At 29.0% G+C, this 24,769-nt stretch overlaps 1 protein-coding gene across 3 annotated transcripts in view; it reads left to right on the top strand.

Annotated features, from left to right (window-relative positions):
• The first annotated feature begins 13,298 nt into the window (after positions 1-13,298).
• Positions 13,299-24,769, top strand: part of LOC111034643 — a 121,572-nt gene continuing 110,101 nt past the window's right edge. The window contains exon 1 of one of the 3 annotated variants that reach the window (XM_022315945.1): positions 13,299-13,531. The gene's annotated coding sequence lies outside the window, so the exon portion shown is untranslated. Of the gene's footprint in view, positions 13,536-24,769 lie in introns of all 3 variants that reach the window. The other 2 variants (XM_022315943.1, XM_022315944.1) reach the window with 2 other exon arrangements.

The following is a 24,769-nucleotide window of genomic DNA, read 5'->3' as shown; positions in this document are numbered from 1 at the left end:
AAGGACCGTTAACAAAAAAATATTTAAATTAGATTATAATAATGCACAAAAGAAGTAATAATTCATCAAAGTAAAATATATATCATATTGTCCTATATTTAGGTATTTTTTAACTTTTAAATTTCATTCAAAAAGTTTCCATTTTTTTAACTATGTTATGAAATTCTTTCTTCAAGAATAGATAAAAAAAATATGTTAATTAAGTGAAACTAAAGATATTGTCAGTTTATATATTTAAAATAAAATATTTACTAAGTTCTTTTATATTCTGACATGGCAATCTCTTGAATTTGTAAAAAATAAATTTATCTGAAATCAAGTATTTTCATATTTCATTGTAAACGAGTCGACATAAAAAATTCATAGTAAAAAGTAGGTCCGTAAACTATCTTCATAATATAGGGGGCGACCACCTATTACAGTTACAGAGCGTTTCTACATTGCTATTTTTTATGAAATTATTACGAAATTGTTGTAAAATACAATATTGCATTTATAGACAGATAGGTACAATGAAAATTATTTTGCTGCGTGTGTACGATTGTTATAATATATCAACGTTATTCACTTGAATACTATATATATTTATAGGTATTCGTTAAACATTTTTTTTTTTTACATATTTATGTACTTATCGTGGAAACAAATTGTATGCTACAGATGTATTGCCATACATACTTGGCTGACGTATATTGTCATCACATATTCACATTGAGGTCTTGACAAGTACGCGAGTGTGTGTAACTTTGCATGAGAGTGCGTACATGTGTGTAAGTACTGTGTATTTATTATATGAGTATGTAATGCTGTTTGGTACGATGATACTCGAGGGTTGTAGATGGAAACTTTTGTCACGTCTTTGCTTTCAATTGAGGGTTCGGCCAGATTTTCCAGTGAGGTTTTATTTAAAAAAAAAAACTCAGCAAAATCCAAATGACTCGCAAATAAATTATTTTATTTCTATCCTAATTAGTTGTTATTAAGTAAAGATTCAAAAATATCTGAATACTAACCGAATATTTTTAATTGCAGTAATTTAAATGTTTATTATAATCGTTTATAATATGTTAAAACAAGAATATATACTTATTACTCATCCAGAATATATTTTCACTTCTCTTGGAATAAATGTCGTATTATAACCAATATCTTGTTTTAGCTAATATAATAGTATAATATTCTTAAATACGCTCAAATTAAATTTAATTAATTATTATTTAAACGGTTTTACAATTCCTAACATAATGCCAGAGATGCTATTGATATTATTTATTTAAGAGGAAAACAATAAAAATGTAATTATTCACTACTAGGTTTTCTCAAATAAAAAATATTTACGTCAAATGTAAAATTGATGGAGTGGTGATGCACAGATAATAAAAAATAAAACAATATAAAAATACAACTTTTATCATGCACGTGTTCCTCTTAAATATTTTATTATCGTATAAATAAATGATTTTAAACAATACCCACCAATTTTTTGATTTAGACTATATTCTTTATATAATAAGAAAGCCAAATAAATATAGTGTGTTGAGATGATTAAAACTTTAAGACAAATACTATTGTCATGTTATTGTTTTATAACTTTTAATCAGAGGTACTATTATTTGTTATACTAAAGAAAATTATTATTTATTATTATTATTATTATATTTATTAAATTATTATTAATGCAATTTTATTTATTCACACAAATGGCTTAAAATATACTTGCATATAGCCATAAACCATGTAATATTTATAATTAATAGGCAATGTATTATATTTTGAAAACCAACATATACTAATTATAATGTGGGCATTATAATATATTACGCGGATAATAATAAAACCATTATTGTCTTTTACGGGTAAAATATATACAACGGAAAATAAAATTAATTAAGATTATATTATTACAACATGATATTGAATCCTCCGATATCAATTTCAGTTGAAAACAAATAAATCGTAACTAATTTTTAATCTACAGATGCTGACATGTTTGATCGTCATTAAAAAGATTATTTAAAAATAATGTTTAATAATTCGTTAAAGACGATCAATAAATATTAAATATACGTGGATAATACAACTTGTCTGTCCAGAATAATTTCGCATAGATCACTTGCCCTGCTCCATAACTAGACACGCTGCACCGAAGCTGCAGCTATAGGAGGGTACAAAATATATGGATTGCAACTCAGCCATTCCTCTACCAAAAGCCATAACTGAATCCACGGCAACGGAGACTACTTTAAAATTATTTTCGTATCTTTCAAAGTCGATCAAATCTCGCATATTGTTTAGGACGTTAAGTTATGCGTTGGTTCTCGCTGTAGGTTGTCGCTAGTAGACAGTGATACAACTTATTATTATTTACATTATATGGCTGCGTAATCGCCGAACACGCGTGGTTAAAACAATAAAAACTCCCTCCAATAAGTCGTATAAAATAAAAACGTGGGTGTGTGCAAGCAAGCGCGTCTGCAGTGGAACTACTTTGGTAGTTTTTAGTGATAACCGGGCTTTTCTGAAAGTGAACAATCTCGCAGCAAGGACTTGCATGAACTGATGGGATTTTAGGTTCAAGTTCGTGGTACAAAAAATAATTTATTTGTTTTATTCTTTTTATTCATTCTATTTGTTTTATTTACCCTCTTTATTTATTTTGCTTAATGAACGACATCGTTGAGCATTAGTTTTAACCATAGTACAACCTGCAATCGTTTCGGTATTTATAATTATTTTTATATGCATGATTATTACATAATCATTCAATACCTAAATAGATGATAATCATATAGTATTAATATTACCAATAATATATGTATATAAATTGAATTAACTCACGGTATGTATTAAAAAAGCGCTCCTTCTTACTATTGCACACTTATTGAAAAAAATCTATAAATAGATAATAATAATTTGATTTATATTTTATTTATTTTAATTATGGAAATGAATATGAGGGCATTGTGAGCATGAGACCGTGAGCATAATTTCGTTACAAATTGTTCGATGTTTTACTCTCTTTTCAGAAGTTCCACTTCAATATAATATATTGTCAGTATGTAAAAGCGATATCACGTACCCTCAACAATTCTATTCACGCACAATAATAATATTTTCGGGCTCACCTTCGGTCTCCGATATTATAATATTTTGTCAACTCCAGCGAGTTACGAACACATTTTGTGTGCCACTTCGACCACCCAGGGGCACCTGTATCGTCATCGACCGAACGTCAGTGGCCATACCCCGAGTGTGGTAATCACGGTTTCCTGTAAACAGCTACCGATCGATCATCCGTTTGTAGGCGTACGCGCCCACGCTGACACTACGAAAATAATATTATAATAATAATATGTGGACACCGGACATCATGATATCGTGTTCATATTCTTGTTTTAGAAGTGACTACACGTCAAGAGAAACAATTATATTATATAGTTATAATATAATAGTCATCGCCTTTTCCCGTCACTCGCAGAGGCCATCATACCGCATTTAGACAAATCGTCTGTGATCGTGATTATTCATTGTACCGTCCCCTAATGCTCTCTTGTAAACGATCACATCTCTCGCGACAGTTTCCAGCGAGGCGGATGCACTGATCACAGCTCGACAGTAATTTTATCATCCCTAGAGTTCCGCACCCATATACAGACTAATAATTCACCGAGCACCAGATTTTATATGACTGTATTATTGAAGAAAAAATCGGGTGAGATTGTGAGAATGTTTGGAAATCGCCCTGTTGTATTATTTTGTTGTGATGGGCGTTACGCTGCACGATCCACACGTTGTATTATTTTTTGTCGTTAGCTGTTAAATTGGAAACAAACAGAATGAGATGGTTCAAGCGGCGTATACGATTATTAAGGTGTCAATAATACTCTGTATAAATACACCTAACCTATAGATATACATACATATTATGCATTTGTTGTTTCTATACACTTAAATGATTGACCGTCTATAATATGGCAGATCGTTATTATATTTAAATGAATTAATAATCGTATTTTGTTTCATTATTATTATTATTTTGTGTTTTTGAATATTTTTCGCAACATTACTTTACATAAAATAATGAACAACTTTGCTTTGTGCAAATTGCTTTAAAATATCTACTTTGATAATTGCGTTTGTGTTTGATAGGTATAAAAGTTGTTTGTAAAAAGATATGATACAGTTTTCCAATGGTATACACTATACATAATACATGAAGGTATCCTATGTAATTTAGAAAGTACCTATATACTATATAACTGCTCCAAAGAATTCACACGTAGTTCAAAGTTTTTATTATTAAATATCAATACCTATAAATAATTCTTTATATCAATAACAAAAAAAAAAAATTGGTAATTTATCTTAAATTTATATTAAATCCATCGATTTTTCAAGAAATATAATAATTTATTGATATAATACCTTACGGAAATCTTGAAATTTTAAAGGTATAGTGTTAAAATACCTATATAATTTAAATAAACATTAAAGAAAAACTTAAAACACAATGTTTTGAAAATACCTATGGCAATTAAACTAAAATAAACATATATGTATTCGTTAATCATTAGCTACTAAATTCATACCAAAAGTTAGTAAATAATATTTATAATTCGATTTTTAAAGTTGGTAAACAGTTCTGAAGTTAGAATGCCATATTTTCTTATTAAATAAATATTTAAAATATGCCAATGCCCAAAAGTTATTCAGTTGTATGTTTGAAAATAGTAGCAATTTTATTTTAAAATGTTTAATTATTATAGTAAACATACCATCTTTACTTAGAAATGTATTTGCACAACAATGTATTGGATACAAGAGTGAAACTATATAAATGAGTATGACATGTTTTTGATTAGTGCAGTGACCCAATTATGAGTTATGATACCTTCAGATTTTCAAAGTTGGATTAAATTGTTTAAATCCGAACTATTGTTCAGTATTCAAGTCAATGGTTTACTTAGCAGTAAACAAATAATTTCCATTTTGATAAATAAATTATAGCTTCTGAGTTTAATTTCATTAATTTCAAGTTTTTATTATTATAATTTGTATAAGTTGTAAATTCAATGTAAAACAGTAATACATTTTTTAAATAAACAATAAAATTTATGCTTATGGCACTACAAATTTGTCGATTTCAAGACCTTTTCAGTGGTTATTTTTACTACTAAAATTATGTTTAACTTAATAACGGTATTGTTGATTTGTATGAGTATTAGAGAAAGTTCAGTTTTTATTTAAACGTTGTGAGTGCATCAGTATAATTCGTTACTATTTTATGCGTAGCTAATGAAAAAACTCGTTTTAATGGGGTTTAGCATGTTTTAAGGAGTAATATTTAGGCAATTTATATGACATGTACATTAGTGTGTGTAATTTGTTTTCGGTTTTAACTCTCACACGCACACGAGCATGTCAATGCGTCAAGGAAAATTAAAGAAATAAATATACAAATTACTCCGAGCGGTAGAAAATGAAACGTACTTCCTGAAGTTCAATTTTTATTTCAAATAAATAGCCGAATTTCGCAAGTTTCTAAACCAGGCTATATTTTAGGAAACACTTTCTGTATTTAAAATCTGATATGCCGAAAATAAATAAAAACTATGTAATACAATTATATTATTTCACGAAATTTTAAAAATATTATTTTAATTTTAAGGTTCTTTAAATTTGAAAATTGAAAATCAACTTACTAAGCCTAGATAATTAAATTTGTCAGATAACTCATACATACATTAAAAATTAAAGTCGGACATTGCAAAGTATGATGTGTGATGTAGCATCATCAGTTGGTCTGAAACGTATGAAAAATACACGTCTTGAGATTCCCTTAAAATAATAATTGTTAATTATGTTTGTGAACCACTTTGTCTTTCATACGTTTTTACGTAGTTACCTAAAGACATTTCCATGGGTTGATTTAAAAAAAAAAATGTTTAATCTTTACAATAAAACTTGGTAAAATGTACTGTTTAACATTATTATTTATGTACACAAAGTCTTTACATCCCTTAATAACAATTACATTAACCGGCTTAAAAGATACCCTTATTATCTCTAAAGCTGTGAAATGCAATTTATTAACATTGCGTTTGGTTAGGAATAGGACAATAATAAATTATGACTAAATATATTTAATTATGCTTGCTTATACTTAAAAGCAATAACATTTAAAGTTTGTGGTAAATATTAAACAAATAATAATGGCTCAATATTTTCGGGAATTTTTAATAGTCCCCAAAGAGCAATATGAAAATATTTCGTTTTGGACAATAATTATATTATTATTATTAAAACAGTTTGGTTCTATGTAGTAATCCACTTATTCCAATCACTTAATTGCCTTATATCCACATTACAAGTATTTATACGATTCCATCTTTCGCTATTATATATATTTTGGTAAAATATAATAAAATAGTAATAATTTATATAAATTGCGCACGTAAAAAAAGACCCATAGCGGACGAGATCAATAAATTACAATTATATAAACGTTTGGATTTGGAAGAAAAGTTCAACTGTAAGCAATCGTATTGGGCTTATATACCACGAAGGTTTCGGTAGAGATTAGAATTGTTCCAGAATGTACTACCTACCCACATGCACATATTTTTTCTTGCCATCCTCACATCTCGCCAAAACGAGGTTTGAATTTATATTCGGTCGTTTATTTTAACTGTACGTGTTCACGGCAGTCGTTTACCTCGTTGAATTGGCAAGCCGTGTTTAGGTACCTGCCGGAGAAATTATAAAATATTTAGCCACAGAATTGCCGTCTAAATTGTTCGAGTGAAATTACCTAGGTATACTAATATACTCATATTATAACTAATATTTTTTACATTCATAAAATACTGTGATAATTCAATTATCATTTATTATCATATTATAGATAATTGTTTTGAAACAATAATAATTATTATGTGGTCGAATTAAATCATAATATAATATTTTAAATTATCATAATGTATCTAGAACAAATTATTGACTTTCGAGATTAAAAACAGTATCTTATAACACCTATAGTAGTCTTGTTTGGATACAATATTATAATGTGACAGTAATTTGAAGAATTTTACATTACAACTTTTCAAAAGTTATTTAATCAAGTAAGAAGTTTCATCAAATTTTTAAATTTGTATTCAGTGTTAATATTATGAGGGTAAATAAGTTTTTATTTTAAATGTTCAGCATGAACTAGTTAAAAGTTTGCATTTAATATGATTTGAAATTTGTTTGAATTTAAAATTATAATTGAAACAAAAACAATAGAACGATATAGAAGATAGTCTAAAAACGCATCTTTCTTATTTGTATGAGCAATTTTTGTTCTATAGTCAATGTCTGAGGATTTCTTATCTTAAAAAAAAAAAAATAATTGTATTGTCTTTCTTTCATACAAAAACGTAGGTAGTAAAGGTACTGAATAAAGGTAAATTATTTATTTTTACGATAAATTAGTACAATTATTTTAGCATTTCTAATATATTTAATATTATTGATCTTATGTTACTTTCACTAAAATATGTTATTAGATATGCATTAAAATGTGTGTTACATTAAATATTTCTGTATAGTTACATATTACTGATTAGAAAAGTCTAAACAATATTTTACACCTTTTTTACTGACGTTACTGATTATGTTATAACTTAAAGTTTAAATAATACACAACTATAATACATATAACTGCTGCAGGTACGTTATGTAGTAATACTGGTCATTCTCAATCGTTAACGATAATAGTTATTATATTATTTCACCGTGACAAGACGAAAAACTGTTCAGACGTCTTGAATTGTATGCATACTTCAACAGAAATGTTCGTAAATAAACAACTACGGGCGCGGTAGGTAACGGGAACCCGAGCTTGGCTTCACTGTTTACCAACTACAGGTACACATCTGCTGTGAAGTGGTTAGGATAGAAATCTCCGAAAACACGTGTCAACTGAAAACTAAATACACAATGGCAACACAGATACCTAAAGGGATATCTATTTTGTTGTATCGAGACGATTTGTTGCTGCAAAAATGACTGTGGAACGAACGATTTTATGGTTTTAAAATTTAAATACAATTAACGCAATGAAAAAAAATCTTAAAAAGTTCATAGTAGTTACATTTTAACTAAGCTAACCTGCAAAGTTACCTATACCTACTAACCTACTACGTTGACTATACAAGTAGTACTTGTATGCAAATACAAGTTTTGGTAAAAAATTCATTAATTATCTGGGTCCTGTAATCATTAATTTTTTGCCAATTTGTGTAAACAAATATTTTGAACAATTAATTAAGGCTTGTATAAATAATGTATTGTTTAATGAATATGGTCAATATTTATAATTTAGTAGTATACATCCTAATGAAATTAATTTTTCATGTTTAAATCAAATTTATTAGATTTTTTATTATGTAGTTTATTCCAAATGAAAGTATATTGTAATTTGTAACTTTTTAGTTTTTATTCACCACAAGCTCTGCTCAAAGGGTTAAGTAATTTTACTATTAATTAGAACATTATATTGTATTTTAATTGTTAGTTAATATAAACTAATCAAATAACATGAATATGTATAAATTAAGACTTACAATATAGATGAATAAAACATGAATTGGTCGTCTTTAGAGAATTTTACACTTACCTTAACACCAAATCAAAGGGATCGATTTAAAACTTAAATATAACTATTGGTGCGTAAAATACCGTTAGATAGAAATAGATACTATCTGCCAAAAATGCTCTTTCATATGAAGTTGTTTTTTGAATAACATCTGCAGAATAATGAACAAATGATCGTATCTTTTATACCAGATACTATAGATAAAGCCAAATTATCGTAAAATAAACAACTAAATGCCAACCATAGAAAAAAAAAAATTTTAACCATGGTAAAAATAAAGAATTAGCTCATGTGTAACCAAGTTATAATATTATGTTTGTTTAAATAATTCCATGTATTTATAACGAATTGAAACAGTAAATTAATACTATACAAACTCTAAACGATTTTATACTGAAAATAAATAAAATAACAATTTAATTTCAATAACAAATTGACTTTAATTCACGAATCCCTTTGATTGTAGATTTAAATGATATTTAATATTATTTTTATGATTACCTACAACTGTAAATACGTGTACCTCCAGGTAATTTTAATACAGTTTCTGTTCAGGGTTCTTTTAAAATATATTTATAACGATTTATCGTCAAAAACATTCGGTGAAAATTTAATAATAAAACATATATCGTATTTAATCACCTGAATGAAAATAACGAAAAGTTTGGAGACATAACACGAAAATAAAAAAAAAGGTTGAGCACCCTCAATCATGTTGGTCAAAAAGTATCAGCACGATAACGACAAACGACTGTGTTCGACCGTATTTCATCATAAAGACAGAAACTATATTGTACCCACAAACTAAAGAAAGTGACAGGAATAAAATTCATACAAATAATGTTATTATAATATGGAAATAAAAAATAATTGAGAATCGAAAAATCGGTTGCTAAAAAGAACCTTGAACCAACATCGAGTGCATACAATTTTAGTTAGTAAGCTGTACTTTTTGTTATCATTTATATTTTACATTTATACGTGTTATACGGGTTGTGGTTATAGACTTATAGTATACTATATTATACAGAAAGAAATTATTGTGATTAGTTGTACTTTTAGATTGATCATTCGAAGAGACAATGTAGTAATGATAATGACAAAATCATATATGAAAATGAAAAACAAAAACAGTATTAGCAAGTTTTTTTTTTTTTGGATTAAGGCTTCAACTACAAAGTTCATTAGCCTGGTACTGTGTGGGGGGGGGGCGGTTGGTTGGAACACGTTCGTATATGTGGTGAGGATGTGTGGCTACATAACCGGGATGGTCACCCATCCGAGTGCTAGCAACGACGGTTGTGTTCTGTGTACGTACGTCCAGAGCGTTGCCGCGTATGGAGCGTACGACCGCGCCTCACCAGGCCACAATATTATAATATTGTGTAGGTATGGTTATTAGTGACTAGTAGCCGACACTTTAGCCGACGCAGGGTAAAAGTTTATATTTTATATACTCATACATTATGAACAAATTTGAAAATAAGACGCCCCTAATGACACGGATAAAGATCGGCTTTGGTGTTCAAAAAAAAATGTATCCATATAACGTAGTGCACAGGTATGTGCCGTGTCACGACAATTTGACACATACCACTGTAAGATACAAATTACCATGATTGTTATAAGTGTTGTGCTTGTAAACTACCTAACTACAGACAACAGAGAAAATTATATTATTTAAGTTATAAAAAAAAAATAATACCGGTCTTATATTATTTACAATCTTATTTTTCACCTTGTTACGTGTAGTGTTTATTTTATGGTAGGGGAGGTGTTGGGGGGAGGTTGTTCTTAAGACCTCTGTGTGTAGAATATAAAAATATGTTAATTATATTATAAATTATAGGAAAATTATTAAATAAATTAACTTTTCAGCAGCATTCGAATCAGAATTTCTAATATGTCGGTCAAAAGACCATCGTCAAATTTCATTAAATATTTTAACGCACCTCTCCCGGGTTACATAATGCTATAGATATTTCAACGATTGTTCGGAGAACAAAATATTATTATGATCGGCCGAAACGTATTAGAAAAGTCTTGCAAGATATATTAATATGTCTGGGCGAGTATAGGTTGGTTTATTTTCTATTTATTATGTGTTATAGTGTCACGTGATTCATCAGATTAAACATAAAAGCATGGCATAAAATGTCTCCAATGATTTATCAACAGTAACTGAAAATTATAACGCTTAGGTCACGACGGCTCTCGGAGTTTGTTACTCCGTATTTCAGTACTATAATGAAATGTTTTCATTTCTCGGACCAAATGATTAAATCCTGTATCGTATTGTTATTAAGGTTAGGTCAGTGAAGCTTATATACACCGGTATTACTATTATAGAGACGCGTTTAAATTCATTTAACAATATTTTAGATTAATTATTGATTATATTATCCAGTTAGAGTACGCAATATGATTTCTGGGATTAAAAAAGTATTTTATTTTAGATACATTGCGCTATACGGTATGACATACTATTTTGGTAGGTAGTGCTATTATTGGTAGTATGCTGTTTTAAACACGGCTTTTGGATAATTCTAAATCGTTGAAAATTTGAACATTTCACGTTAAATATTATAATATGTAATTTAAAGACTAAATAAATTATCAAATTATTGCGACCATACTTATTATTTTTCGATTTAATTGTGTAACACGATTTATACCAGTTCTTATTAATAACTAGGTAACTGAGTTTAAAGTGTTATTATTTTATTGAAATTAATAGATTGTATGAAGACTAAACAAAGTTATATATATACATATAAACAGTCACATCGTAGTCATTAATTTAGGTTTAACTTTAATACATTTTCTTTATTCTGTTTATGAATGTTAGGAAAATTACAGCAGTTTCGTACGTCATATGGTATATAAACACGTAAAATGTTAATATTTAAAAAATTTGAGATGAAAACAAAATTGAATTCGTTTTGAACACACTGCTATGATTAATGGAAGTGTGTAGGAAATAAAGAAACCTAATATTATTAGATCTCGAAAAGTATTTTTTTTACCACCGTATTTTTTTTTTATTAAAAAAAATATAATATTCTTTCAATCTGCTCCCACGCAATAAGACGTAGAAGTTGTATATTAAGCTGATTTACTTTTTTACACACTAGCTGCTGAGAGGAGATGAGAACGTACCCAATGGTTCATTCCGCGTGACGATGTCTATTTAAATCATAATGTCATTATTATGTCATCGTGGAATTATTGTTTAACGTGGTTGACTACCATCATTGTCGTTTAAAACGCCTGTTCGGGACGCTTTAAGATTATCGCGCGGCAAAATGAGCAATCATCGAATTTTTCGGAAATCATGAAATTATCGTAGAAACTGGAAGACGTTAGAGTTGTTTTATGATGAGAAATATTAATATCGTAAACGATAAATAACAATATGATATACGCAGTAGTCTACTATACATGCATTTTAATCGATGTTATTTATTTGTTTAGTCGTTTAGAATTTATGGTGTCACAAACTGTGAATTGAAATGGATTATTCTGAAAACTTTCAGTCGTTAAATTAGCGAAATCGCGGCTCGAGAAAAAAGTGCAAAGCATATTATATTGTACAGAAATTTACGAGTTGTGAACTGCGGAAAACGAATAATAAAAAAAAAAAAAATCACTATATCGGTTTTCTGCTGTTCATTTCACCCGAATATAATATAATATAGTACCGAAAAGAGGTCATAATTCATTTATCGCTGTACAATTTTTTTCGCTCGAACTTTTTGAGGGGAAACGTATGCGGCGGTCCGAGAGATGAAGATGATAAAACAAAAACGACGAAAATCCAGAAAACGTTCTGTATACGATTTGGCGATCAGTTATATCGAACTTATCGAAGCTTTCCTAACCTTCTGGCGGAAAAACGAATAAAAGTATTATTATATACACGAGACTGTTCGTGCGCGAGCACGGGGAACGTGTGTGCTGGTGGTGTATGTGTGTGTGTGTGTGTGTGTGTGTGTGTGTGTGTGTTGATGGTGTTTGTGCGTGGACAAATGGGGGGAGGGGGGTATGGTGTTATTATGGTGGTGTCGTCGTAAAGCCGATTAACGATGTTTATGACGTGACGTTTACGTCGTCGGCGGTCCTGGCCCTGCACTACGCTGCACCGGCGGCGATGACCCGCACCGGACCGACGACGACGACGACGACGACGACGACGAAAGCCATCTTCTCTCGTAACGCGGGTAGTGTGTGTGTGTGTGTGTGTGTGAGAGTGTGTGTGCGAGGGAGGGGGGAGGGTCGAGTACGGACCCGTCGGAAAACCCATCGGAAAAAACAAAACGGCAAAAAATATGCAAAAAGAAAACACCCGGTTAACCGACGAGACAAAATGGATATATATTCTTATACCTGCAGCGGTGGAGGGTATATGGTCGGTGGGTGTGCGGGGGTCGGCGTGGCGGCGGTTGACAAAAGAATGCGGCGCAGAGGTGGGCGAGGGCGGTGGTCGGTGGCGGTCGGGGGAGGGTGAGGGGCAAACAAAAACTAAAAAAAAAACGTACATATATATAATATTATATGTGTGTGTACTAAGCGCAAGCGTCACGCCCACGCCGCGCCGTCGTGTCGGCGGCCTCTCCGGCGCGGCGCTGCTCGGAGGGATCGCGGCCGACGGCGCCGAAAAACCGACCAGTTGCTCGACGCGTATTGCCACCGCCAACGCCGCCGCCGATCAGTGAGCGCCGCGCGCGTGTGTGTCGTGTTCGAGTGCGTCCGGTGTCCACGTTGGGGCCGCGAACGTTCGCACAATATATGTCTCTTGAAACAACAGAATATTGTTGATATTATCATCGTTTGTTCCGGAAGACTTCCGGCCGAGTCGCAATACTATTAATATTATTTGATAATAATATATAGGTAGGTGCGTTTACCGATAATTATAATACATAATATACCTACACGTTGCAATGTGGATTGCATGCACTTATTAAAATATAGTTACTATAATAATATGTCACATAGGTGTATTTTGAGTTTTATTTGTTTGAATTGTTTTTCTCGTGGTTTTTCGGATTTCGTAAGGGACCTATCGGTGGTTCGACCCCATATCTTCGACACGTAGGATATTCGGATACGATCGCACTGCGCAATAATTGTCCATTTCCATCGATCGAGTTCTTCCGACACTGAGAATATTATGTTCATACATCAACTAATAAAATATTATACGATAGGTACAATGAATTTATATATTATTGTTATTATAATTGTGAGCCTGACGTCACAGCATATAGTAGTCATCCGCTGGTCGTATCGTGGTTAACGTTCGATTTGTATATAATAAACATCGATTCAATTGTATATTAATCTACTTGATTAATTGCTGATTTAGGTAGGTGATTACAATTTGTTTATTTTATATTCGTGCCGTGGCAATTATTAATTGTTTTTACGATAAATCATTTCGTTTGCCAGTCACGACCAAACATGATGACAATGGATTGTTTTTTTTTTTTTAGTTTTCTCATTAACCTTTGAAAGACAAATACGGCACTGCATACCTATATAGGTAAATTTTAATCATCTGCTAAAAAATACAACAAAATAATCAAAAATTAATTTCATGATAGAATGAATTTTTAAAAAAGAAAACGTTCCTACACGCAATTATATTGCTAATTTACAAATGTTGGTGCTGCCTGATATTACACGTTATTTACATGAAATTTATATGAAATCAGATTATAAAAAAACGTTGTTTCCACAATATTATACTATATCAGATTGTTCCATAAATTCCAGTTAAGCGAACATGATAATATCTGCATCTGATACAAACACTGCATACGTTATTAGTTGTAATTACTTATAAGTTATTACCAAAAAAAAAAAAAAATTATCATTATAATATTGTAGTTTTATCACACTAATAAATATTTCATACAAAAAAATATCGGTTTTATTCTAAGAGAAATGCTATATACAGTATAATTTTTTTTCCTTATTAGAAAGTTCAAAAATAATAATAATAGAAATACATAACTGCAAGTCCGTCATCAACCTCTTTATGATGAGGTAATTTAGAATATACAGTTCACGAGCATATGCTTATTGTTTAGGTTGTGAGTAACGAATCGTAAGCGAAAACATTTAATTATTAATTATTATTCTAAACTGTGTTTAATATTATAACATATTGTGTGAGCATCAATCAAATGAAATTATTATTTAATGCTTGGTATACCTGTTCTGAGTAATAACCTACTAAAGTACTAACCTATGGTGGTTTTAAACATCATCGAATACCTACTGAATGGGGTTGTATAGAACTGTATAGAATACAGTTGTACTGTTCAGACATACGTACGTGCCACAGGCTACGAAAATCATGGTAGTGGTAAATAACCATTTCTGAGTGCTCTATATAGTAAACATTTTGATATTGAACAGCGTTTGCAATTTTCATCTTGTTTAGAAGATTGCAGTAATAAGGAGTGAAAATATTAGTAAGAACTACACCGCGCTACCAATATAGGTAGGGTTTCGAATTACATTTCAACCGTTGGATTTTTAACAGAGTAATAGATCTAGGTGAATAGTTTTATCTAAAAAATCAAAAATACTTACCGTATCACCTCTATGATGATAAATTGTCTTTAATAATAATATATCGTATTTATAAATATCTATTAGAAATCGACGTGTTTTCTTATCGAAATTAATTTTCGATGTACCCTGTATAAAATAAAAATCATTATAATATGTGATAAAACAAAACCCGGACATTCTGTTTTGTTACTTTGCATATTTTCTGAAGTAGTGTCAATCGACTTCTTTCAAGTGCATATTTTTTGTTGTTGAATGCATTACTTATTGTATTAATTTTATACAGATTGTAAATATTCGTTTCCTTAAATATATGTATTAAAAAAATATAACTTTGCATTAAATATTGAATAGAGACAATGCTATACAAATAAGAAATGTACAAGGTTAAATTAAAACGTATATTTATTATTATACATAGTATAATATAAATTATATGCAAATATATATTAAATAATATATATTTGCATAAAACCAATAAAGGTTAGATTGAAAAGTTATATCTGGGTGTGCTTCTAAAATAATTGGTAAACAGAACTCTTATATAAATAAGTATATATTTAGTACCTGTTTATTTATTTTGTATTGTCCCTTAAAACTTATTTAAACATATTTTGTAGAGTAAGCGCGGCTGTTAATTTAAAAATTACACGAACACGATTTTATTAAGTTATTAAATTTAAAATAAACTAAAATTTTCTTTAGTAAAATTATATCTTAACTTTAAACAGTTATGTTATTACTTATTAAGCTTATTGCTAATAATCTATATTCATTTAAGTTGTTAATTTTTTTTTTTTCATAAGACTTAATAATTTGTCAGTTATTATTTATTGTTAAAAGATTGGTATTAACTTGGTAAAAACATTTAATAGTACATTATTTAAAAACAAATTACAGATAATTATGAATAACAAAATTATAAATGTTTTTAGTGTAGGCCAACGATAAGATGCGTGTAAAATAGTTGATAAATTACTGAAGTTTAATTTTAACGTTTAGCATAAAATAAATGTATACGTAGGTATATAGAAAATATATCTTTAGCTATACAAGTAATTACCAAAGAAACATAATTTTACAAATTGTTATGACAACTTATTACTTATAAATTAATTGCATAGTTTTGTTTGGCACAAATAATAATTATTAGTTTTATTTATAAGCAATAAACATGAACATTTAAGTTCAAAAAAATGAGAAAATATTTAGTTATGAAACATAGGACCTATATATGTATATGCTTTTGATTTTGATTTTCTCTAATTTTCACTTAATCAATTAATTATTTATTAATATTTTGTGTAAAATTTGCATAGCATAAATTAAAACTTTATACATTTATTTATAATATTAAATAATAGTTTTAATAGCCACCACGTTTTCCCGTTCTCGATAAACCTAAAACAGGAAATCAAAATGACTCTGCTGTGTATTATATATTTTGAATCAGAATATACATTTTTCATTAGTTTAAAATAGCAAGTAACTCTATAGTCTTACATAAAAATAAAATGCGTAAAAAATGAACAACATCTTTTGGAAATTTATAATTTAAAAATAATTATAGGACTTAGAATGGCTCAGTGACATTCAATAGAACTATTATAGTTCGTACAAAACAAACAATTGTAAATAGAACATAATATTTATCTTAAATTATTTGATGCAAAAACTGTATTGCATAATCAAAATGGAATTGATATCATAGGTAAACGTTTAGTTTACTAAACCACCGGGTGAGTGTTCTTTTACTGGTAACTGTCATAATTATTGATAGCTAATGCATATTGACAACTCGAGCGGTCATGCCAAAAATTCCATTTTATTTAATGCTATAACAAGAATATATTTTTTAAAAAGTATTCTAACCAGATTATGAAGTCAGAAAACCGTATTTGTGAAATCAAAATGATTGTAATTAGTTATTTGTATGTACTTTTTTTTAGAATTAATCAGATTTCGGACTAGGAATATTTTTCAAAAGTAGTCAATCAAGTTATACCGATTTCATATTTTTGAGTACTGAAAATAAAAAAACAACGGTTAATATAACAAAAATAGATTTTCCACTCCGTCACTTAAATTGTCCATTTGTATAATTCTCCTGTTCATCGGAGTTGCCAGCTGGTATGCATCAATATTAACTACCTACCCACAATGAGACTAATGCTTACATCTGATGTCTTTTTTAATGTTTTGTAATTTAAAACATTTATTTTGAGATTTTGTGCTTTTCTTATAGAAGAATCCAGCAGTAGGATATAATTTGCAATGCCAATTATTATTATTAAACCTTTTTTAGATTACCTAGGTTTACAAATTACTATCGTGATATTTTTGAGAAATCATGACTTTCATTTTCGAACATGATATTTCGTGTTATTAGGGAACTAGCAGTATAATGACATTATATGATTTGTATATACAAGTTTGTATAGCAAGTTGGACTTTGGACAAGGCACCGTTCGAATACATAAACTACGACTCTGCTATATACATACCGACTTTATAATAATATCAGAGTTGGAAATAAATAAGAAAACGGCGAAAGCAATCGACCACGCCGATACTCAGGCGTATAAAAAGCGAACGACTATCACGAGGGAACGACCACGATCATATTATTATAATAATATATTATATGGGAAGGGTCCGTTCGTCGGATGTCACACAGATAATTCGGAAGTGCGATATTGTTGACGGACGGAATTGCACACAGAACAATATACCTACCCACAATATACAATAATATTTATGGGTGAATCGTATATACCTAGGAGGGGACCACATCGGTTCACTAGAATATGTACCATGGTACCCGGCGAATTACATTTTCCCGAAAAATGTTTATTTTCCGAACTCGCGAAGCACCGCGCGGTAGACAGTCACCACTCGCGTAATGGATAGCAAAAAAAAAAAACTTAAAAAGCACGTGGGTAAATAATTATATTATCCCCTTAAAAGTCAATTCGGGGCAAACGGTGGTTGAAATACACGTCCACTATCCACTATCCACTTTGAACAACATATCTTAAGTACGAATTAATATTATATAGAATCGACACTGACGGTCTGACGACACGGTAACTATTTGTTTACTAAACAATAATTATGGTCGAAGCATTACGCGTACGTTTTGCGAAGACGATTGGAGAGGATGTTATATTATTTTGTTCGGTTTCGCTAAAAGTTATTATTTTCTATAATATACAAACATCTAAAAAAGTATAATCGTACATTATTATACAAATCGAATATAATGTTGTCTTGCTATAATGGATAGTCTGAAAATGTTATATTATTTTTATAATTTATTGAGACTCCACATACAATATTTACAGAGTGAGAATATAATATTTTATTGAAAAATTCAATAACTACCTAACAAATATAATATTGGAAAACTGTGACATTTTTTTTTTTAATACAGTTAAATTGATTCCGTGTAACTGTGCAAATTTACTCAGCATATCAATGTTAATTAATTTTATACATTTTGAATCTGTGACAGTAAATGTAAAAACTAAATGTAGGTATATGCAAAGAATCATGACAGGTGTGATGTACATGTTAAATATTTTAATTTTATTCTGCAGACAGTAGTGATGTACATTTATTTCGGCCTGCTACTTTTCGAAAATACTTTCTGATAACAATAATATTCGAATGATATGAACGAAATTTCAGTAGTAATATTATGTAGACTTTTTGATAGCGTTTTAATACAATTTTAAAATATAATAGATTTTTTTTTCATGTCTGCCTATATAATGATGATGTGTAAATAACATCGTTTTATTACTTTAATAAAATATTATTTTCTCCGTAATGCAATATTCGTTAACAATGTATATTATTAAACTACAGAATTTATATAAAAATTAATAACCTCTGTAAGTTTTTTAATTATTTAAAAAGTAAATAATTTTTTGTTCGGGAATTCGATTAATAAAGTCTATTAAATCTGGAAAATATTATAATAACATTATGGGTTTATATAATAATATTATTTTTATTTTTTTTTTTTGGTTTGTGAAGTTCATATCTTGTTAATATATCTGTTTCTTTTCTTAAATTGTTCTAATGGCGTGATATGTAATTTTTCGACCTCTGGGATGTTATAACCTGTTGCTTAAATAACATAATTGTTGAGCCATAATAGTTAATGCTAGAAACTAAAAAAAAAAAAAATAAATAAAAAATCTGGCTTGTATATTATTATTTTAAAATTTTGTATAATTTAAATAAACACATTTATGTATACATTTAAAACCCTGAATAATAGAAAGTAAGACATTTTAATGAAATGTTTATAATGTCTTTTTACATCTGTGATTTAAAATATTGAAATTCAAACTTTTTTTAAATTAATAATATTGATCATAAAACTAAAACTTTTTGATTCAGTACCATAATATTCGTGAAACGTAGTGTAAAGTAATAATAAAGTATAATGCCTAATTAATATTTGTTTAATTTACTGTAACATTCGTTTTATGTATTCTAATTTTTAAATATAATCTACATAATATGATTTTTGTTGCTTTTTTGATGTGCAGTTACTATTTTGCGAAATTCTTATTTTTAGGAAAAATATGACCCTTTATTTTATTAAATAAAAATGTGTCTCTTGACGAATTAAGTGAAAAAGTTTATGGTCTTTTCGCTATGTATAAAATGATATGTTTTATTAAATGAAAATTGTTTGAAGTACAATGATAATGAAAAAAAAAAGATTTTTTCAAAATAATTGTTACTCTTTGTTTTTCTTCTTCTGAGAGCGCCGAGTAATGAAATAATGTATTTAGGCCCATTTATACAGCGGCATCGCAATTTCCAAGGTTATACACGTGCTATAGCCTATATAATATGCATGGCTATAGTAATGTTTCGTAAATAATTTATTTTTGAGAAATGCATTACTGAAACTGAACTTACCTACTTCCTTTAACATCGGGTTAAAAAAAGTATGGAATCAAAACGACCGAAATTTATATTTTTCAGTTGAAATGATACAACTAAAAATTAATGTCTGGAGGTTAAATTATTATTTTTATTTACATATTGCCTACGTGACTTTTTGATTTTTTACTAAGTTGATTCGTAGACTTCTTTTTAATTTTTCAATGTCGTGAGTGAGGCTGTTTGAACAATAATATGTATTGACACATTTGAAACGAACAGTGAAATAATAGTTACATTGAAATTCGTCTATGATTTAAGCCCAAAACAAAACTCCGTAAGCATGGAGTATTAATTTATTTCAAAATATTAAAATTAATTTTGGGTTATTCGTGGTTTTGTACAATTATACGATAATAATATTATTTGGCTTAAAAATGTATACCAAGTTTAATTGCGGTATAAGTATCATCATAGTAATTAACAGTGTGCACTCTTTTTTAACACTGGAAAAGTACATTCAGTTAATGTTTTCAAGTATCTCCTTCTATAATAATAAACTATACTGCTCCTTTCCTTAGAAAATAGACACATATTATGCATATTATAGACGACTGACATACTTTGCTTATTCAGGTTATGTCGCACGTTTGGTAGGATACTAGTTATCATCAATTTAAGTGGATGTGTTAGAACTTTAAAAATACTAACTATAATATGTTGTCATAATAATATACATATAAGTATACTTCATCGCACTTCTCCATAATAAAATCAAATAACATTTTGTTTATTTGAAAAAAATATTTAAAAGAAAATGTTTGAAAATACTATATTTTTTTTTTTTTTTATAAAAATGACTTTATTTTGAATATTACAATCTATACAGGGGTGTACAATAAGTAATAATTATGGTGAGTGAAAGAAAAACTATGAACTAATGACAAGGTAGGAAATCCCTCATTAGGGACACCTAGTGGCTTTACAATAACATTTACAATTTATACAATAACATTTAATTTAAACAATTTATAAAATTTTTAAGTCGCGGCACCAGTTCCGCTTGAGTCGTCTGGTTGGATTTCCGGGTAGTGCTGGTGTAGCAAGGTCTCTGATGAGCTGGTTGGAGTTGGATTGGAGTTTTGCGTGGAAGCGTTTGTAGTATATGGTAGCAGTTTCGTTAACAGAGCAGATTCTTAGGTCGGAGTTAATTGCATTGTTGGAGATATACCAGGGTGCTCCAGTTATTAAACGACAGCAGATATTCTGGAAGGCTTGGATAGTTCTCTTATTAGATTGTTTAGCAGAACCCCAGATTACTACCCCATACACCCAGAGAGGTTGCAGAAGAGTTTTATATAGTATGAGTTTAAGTGGTAGTGCTAGATTTGAGCGTAGGAGTGGCCTTAGCAGATGAAGTCTTGAGTTTAGCTTTTTACGTTTGTCTTTTAGATGAGAAGACCATGTGAGACGTCTGTCGAATATTAAGCCGAGGTATTTCACTTCGTTTGAGTGAGGAATAATGGTGTTATTCATTGATATAGGAGGGCAGTTATGGGGCCTGAGAGCAAATGTGACGAAGGAAGACTTCGATTCGTTGACTTTAAAATACTATATTAAAAAAAAAAAAAAAAAATTGAAATTTTAATACTGTCTTAAAAAGTACCTATACGATATAAATAGTTAATTTACTGTTCTAAATCAAAAACTGCAAATATGTTACATATAATTTGGCCATTTTTTTCTATATATCTGTACTACAAAGACTGATAAATATTTTCAAATGAAAAAAACATGTTCAAAGAAATGAAGCCGTAGATACCTACTTATTATTACAGTTGTAGCTCAGCTTAGATGTTATAATCATCCATTAGGTATACATTTTATAAATACACTTACATTATGTTCCTATGTGAATATTGAGTAGTGCATAAATTATTATATTATTTCATTATCTAAATATTATATAAACTAAAAAAAAACACTTTTTTAGTATATTGTATTTTTGTTTTAATTTTCAATTTAACTCTTGAAGCAACAAAAAAATCGATGAATTGATGCTCAATAGGGAAGACTACTTTTTCAAAATGCTTAGGGTTTAGCATAATTTTAGATTGGACTAGTTGCAGTTATAAGTATAAATATCTCTTCACAGAAGATTAAATGTATAATACTTATCAGTTATCTTTTAAGAAAATACACTTTAAATCACAATCCTTCTTAAGCTTGAATAAAAAAAAGAAATTAAAATACTATACTTGTTAAATTGAATACATATATATTATATATCTTATGTATCTGCCTACCTATAAAAAGGCACGTTATTTAAATTCAGTATTATTCGGTGAGAGATAAAGTAAGTGATATTTATGCATCATGAAATAGATACCTACCTAATAAATAATTATGCAAATAGGCTATAAACTGAATAATTTCAAGAAAATGAAATATTTCTATTATTTAAATACAAAACTTTTAATGTACCCCTGATTTAATCTTATTTCATAATAAATGTATTATTATTTGCAAGTTATCATATTTTGTATGATAATATTATAAATCTTGCTATTCATTTACGTTAAATTGTTATTTTAATTAAGTATTTTGTACAACGTTTCAGTTGAATTGTTAATAATAATTATTTACTATATCCTGCGCCAAAACTTCTTTAGGTTTCTTTAATATCTAGCAAAATAACAGTTGACCTTTGACGAATAACTAGTTCATCGCTGGCCTTAGCATGTTTTGAGATTACATGTTATTAAATGAATGAAGAAAAGAAAAATGCCCATGCTGCCGGTAGAAAAATATCCTACCCTAACATTCGAAAATAAACAGTTTAAATTCCATAACGGTTAGTTTTTCACCTCTTGAAACAACTTCAGTGCTGTAGCTAATATAGTATGAGCCCTGGAATTATAAAATCATTTAAAGTGCTTTATCTAAAACAAAGTGTGTAACAATTTTAACAACCCAAATTGGATATTTTTCAAACCATAAAATGCATCATAATGATTCAATAATATAAATATCATGTGAAAAAGGTAGGTAGGAAACTTCATGAACCATATCGAATTTCTTTTTTTCGCATACTACATTACTTACTTTAAGTTTTATTATACCTGAAATCACTAATAAAACTCACACACTAAGCTAACTGGGTACCGACATCAGGATGTACTCAAAGTTTTGAATATTACAAAGAGAATGATAGTTTTATTTTAACTCTAGCTTATTATGAGCTAACTACATGATACTGATATTGTGGAAAATCCATGTCTAATATCTAATTAAAGAGCACCGAGAATACGACACAGAAGAAGAATCTGAAATGAAATGGTCAGTAGTAATAGCTGTTTTTGTTTTTGTTACAAGACGTAGTTTTCACGGTTATATTTTATAACAACGAATAAATCTTATTTGGTTAGTATAGGACTGCATTGCACATAACATAATTATGTAGTAATATTACATTTAATCTAATATATTAATATATTTGACATTTGTACAAAAAGAAAGTCGATTGGTTAGGTAATTTTACTGGCTTTTAAATTTGTCCAGGGCTTAAGAGACATTTTATGTAAAGGGATCGATTCAAATAGTTTACTTTATATACTGCACCCAAGGGAATGCGTATACCTACCTACCTTGTCGATCTGATTTTGCATATTAAGTGTTTGTCTACATCGACATTTAAGATTCGATTCCGAATACTTACGTATAGTATGGTTCAATTTAATTTTATTAAATAGTATTAAAATAAAATGTTCGGGTAGTTTTTAATTTAAATCGAATGTATAGTGGTATCTACAGGTATATTTTCTATTTATATAAAATAGTATACTTCATACACACGAAGGTATATAATATAAAAATCAATAGCTTCGATTGTGTACCACTCCAAGATCTAAATAAATAATGTGGGTATGCTATGAATATGCGTAAACGTCTGTAATCATTTTCTAAACTATTGCAATCGGTGGTAAGTGACAACTAGTGGTATCTGTAAACTCCGTCCCAGATGACCAATTCACAGTAAATTTCATATCGTGATACTCATGTCTTACTGTTTTTATATAGGTATACATTTACTAGTATAAGTATGAATTATTTCCATATCAAAAGACAACCACACCAGTGCTCATCGGACCTTTACCCATTCTGTGCCAATTTCAAAATTATTTTATCTTTCATCACGTAGTATAGATACAAGCCAGTAATAAAATTAAGGCCCGACCGGTTTTATATTCATTTCAATACAATCTGTGGTGTAAACCATAAGGTGTATCATTTAATTAAGGTTACTCGTATTATAACACAAATTTATTATTAAGTGGTAGATTGTGATCATTATTTACTCTTAAATAATAATAACTTTACTTTGACCACTTGAAAGTTAAAATGTTAAGACCTAATTTACTCAATTCAGTGGTAGGTAGGATGCACTACTGTCTATTGATTGAATTCAGTGATTTATCGTTGCTCTACAATTTATAATAATAAAATAAAACTGGATCAAAACATTCTAAGCAAAAGACAGATAGAGAGTCATGTTTTTATTTTTTGAAAACATACAGTTGCCAAAAAATAATTTGTTTATTTTTATTATTCAAGTTATATTATACATAATTATATTAAAGTACA

Source organism: Myzus persicae, unplaced genomic scaffold, assembly GCF_001856785.1.
Source record: "Myzus persicae strain clone G006 unplaced genomic scaffold, MPER_G0061.0, whole genome shotgun sequence".
NCBI classification, from domain to species: domain Eukaryota; kingdom Metazoa; phylum Arthropoda; class Insecta; order Hemiptera; family Aphididae; genus Myzus; species Myzus persicae.
This window is presented reverse-complemented; position numbering and strand designations above follow the sequence as displayed.